The sequence below is a fragment of the Hakea prostrata genome, chromosome 8 (assembly GCF_041222555.1).
Source record: "Hakea prostrata isolate BN-2017 chromosome 8, UWA_Hpros_2, whole genome shotgun sequence".
Classification (NCBI taxonomy): domain Eukaryota; kingdom Viridiplantae; phylum Streptophyta; class Magnoliopsida; order Proteales; family Proteaceae; genus Hakea; species Hakea prostrata.
Window position 1 is genome coordinate 15,826,342 of NC_142607.1, and position 3,565 is coordinate 15,829,906.

A 3,565-nucleotide genomic window follows, 5' to 3' on the forward strand; every position below is an offset into this window, starting at 1 on the left:
TGGTAATGGGTCCTTCATCCCTCGGGACAAACCTTGGCAGGGGGTTAAGTCAACACACTCTCTCACAACCATTTGGTATAAGTACTGGGCGCATGTCGTGGTAATACCTAGCCAAATGCAAGTCTTCTACTTGGTTACATCAAGTCGATCCAGATACTTCCATTCCTCGTCCCCGACGATCCTTTCCGGTATCCTTCACACTAGAGTCGGCGTATCCTATGGCACCGACCAACTCGGACTACGGACTCATCAACCCTATTGGTTATCCACATATGGTAAACGGGAAGCTCTCACGTCCTCTCACGGGTTGGTTACCGGTCTTAAGCGCCCGTGAGCCCAAGTCTAACCATATGCAACCCTACCAACAAATGGCCCCCACAATGTGATTCCCTGTCCTCTCACGGGTTGGTTACCGGTCTTGAGCGCCCATGAATCCCCATTGCTACCACGGGTCGTTCGGTCTCAATACCCCTCCGATTAGGGTCCGACATAACAAGACATCCTAGCCAAACACTACTAGACAATCCTATATATGTCATCCAACAGTTTAGGAAGGTGTCCAGAGGGCATCTCCGGAAATATCCCATAATATTCCCGTAGTAGTCCAAGGACAGAAGTGTCAAAAGGACACCTCTCCTTTCCAAACCATACGTAAGCATACACATGCATCAATTCATATCATCACATATATGGTAACTCCATATATGGAAAGAAATCAGTATAACAATCACTTGTATAACATTTGTAAGTAAATCATACATGAATCAATTCAATATGAATAAGTAATGCTACCGTAATCAAAGTTATGCAACAAAGAGAATATCATTGTAAGAATCTAATTTAGGAATCATATCTATGATATTCAAATATAGAAACTAGATTCATGCTATCTATGTAATTAAGGAAATAACCATCCTTACCTTTTATAACTCGCAAAGAATCCAAAGAAATCAAGTAAGATCTTGGCAAACTTGAGAAGAAGGTCCTAAACAAGTATATACAACATATTAGGAAAGATCCCTAACAGAATATATATCAAAACATCCGAAACAGACCAATTCGGAGTTGCTGTACTCATTGGTCGAGTGGATTGGTCGAGTGGTCCAACGACCAATCAATCGACCAATGCAGATAGATAGCTTAGAAAATCGTAGTTTTGAGATATGAAATCCGAATTTGGTGGTTCAAAAGGGTACTAATCAAGGGGTAGACTACATCAGTAGTATTCTAACATATAGGGGACCTTAAAACACTAATCAAATCAAGGTATCAAGATCCAAATTAGGAAACAAAAAGTTACCATAAATAAATCAAACATGGATCTTGATGAATTTTGAAATAGAAAACAAAGACAAGAACTATAGGAGGATGGATCATTGCTTTTGGTAATGAAAACATGAAAACATGCATAGGTCTTCATGGAATAAGGCTTAGAAGCATAAATCTAAATAAGGAAATAAAACCTACCATATATGTACTATCATGCATCATGAAGAACACATAGCAAGGTAGAAGAGAACAACTAGAATTCTATGGATTATGGATCATAGAAAGAAAACACAACCATTAACCACTAACATGATCAATGAAAGAAGATCCAAAGAGATCAGAATTCAGATTAGGAAATTAACAGAGATTAAATCATGGTTTGATCATGAATCCTTCAAAAGCTTGCAATGATCATGGTTAAGTTCATTGTTCTAGCCTTAAATCCTTAGGATGATCATGAGAACATGTTCAGAGATGTTTGCAACAGAGGATGCAGCATCTCTTCTACTGTCTCAACTCAAAAAGGAAAGAAAAACAAAGATGTAGGAGAAGAAGAGAGAGTAGACATACCTTTTGATGCAAAAAGAAGAGTTCCGACGAAGATCCGCCAAGAAAACTCCAAGGATGCCAAGAGAGATGACTTGCAGAGGTCTTTGGTTCGTTCCAGAGGGTTTGGAGGCAGCAAATACGAAGTGGACTCGAGGTTAGACTTAAATAGAGCAAGAATCAACCTAATTGCCAAAGACAGCACCCATTGGTCGAGTGGATTGGTCGACTGGCCCAGCCGACCAATCAGTCGACCAATGCAGATAAAAGAAGGCCAAAACAGGGAATTGAAGGCCCAGATCAAATCCAAACCTAAAGGGGTTTTGTACACAAGTCAAGTGACTTACCTAGTAGGTAGAAATGCCTTCAAACCAAGATAGAGAGCACTCCAAGTCCATCAACTAATTAGATCTTCATCAGGATTCTGTTTCCATAAATAGAACCTCATCATCAACCTTCATGGATTCAAAGCCAGACACCAAGTCCTCTACTGGGATGGCCCAAAGCTGACTTCTTACTTTACTTCGGGTCATCGGACCTACAAATAACAAGGTTTCCGGGTCAAGGTTAGGGCTGGGTTTCACATTCTCCCCCCTTAAAGAAATTTCGTCCCCCGAAATTGAAAGCGTACTCGTGCTTCCAAAGAGGTAAGGAAACTTCTCCTTCATGTCTTCTTCCTTCTCCCAAGAAGCTTCTTCAGGGGTATGGTTCTTCCACCGAATCTTCACCAAAGGAATGGCGCGATTCCGCAGCTGCTTGTCCTTCCTATCCAGGATTTCGGCCGGTTCTTCATCATAGGTCAAATCAGCACTAAGTCCTTCAGGTGCTTGCTGCAAAATGTGTTCCGGATTCTCTATGTATTTTCGGAGCATCGAAATATGAAACACATTGTGCACACCAGCAAGAGACGGAGGTAATGCTAATTGATACGCAACAGGTCCAACCTTTTCCAAAATCTCGAAAGGTCCAATGTAACGAGGGCTAAGCTTACCCTTAACATTGAATCTCATCACACCCTTCATTGGTGAGACCTTCAGAAAGACTTTCTCTCCAACTTGAAATTCCAAATCGGCCCTTCTCTTATCAGCATAAGATTTCTCTCTCGATCAAGCGGACTTAATCCTTTCTCTTATCATGTCTACCATAGCACTTGTAGCTTCAATCATCTCAGGACCTAAGACTTTTCTTTCACCTGTCTCACCAAAGACAAAGGTGTCCTACAAGTACTACCATACAAAGCCTTGAATGGAGCCATGCCTATTGTTGCTTGATAACCGTTGTTATAGGCAAACTCAACCAAAGCTAGGTGTTCATCCCAATTTCCACCCATATCCACCACACAAGATCCGAGCATGTCTTCCAATGTCCGAATTGTCCGCTCGCATTGTCCATCGACCGTGGATGATGAGCTGTACTCAAGTTCAATTGGGTTCCCAAGGCCTTCGCAAACTGTTCCAAAACCTTGAGGTGAACCTAGGATCACGATCCGAGACAATACTCAATGGCACACCATGCAGACGAACCACATTATCCACATAAAGCCTGGCTAGCTTATCCAGTAGTATGAGTGATCTTCATAGGAATGAAATGGGCTGATTTGGTCAACCTATCAACAATCACCCACACAATGGTCATTGCCTTTACTTGTCCGAGGCAAGCTAGTCACAAAATCCATGGAGATATCTTCCCACTTCCAACTAGGAATAGGAAGGGGTTGAAGTAATCCAGATGGAGGTTGTCGAACGGCTTT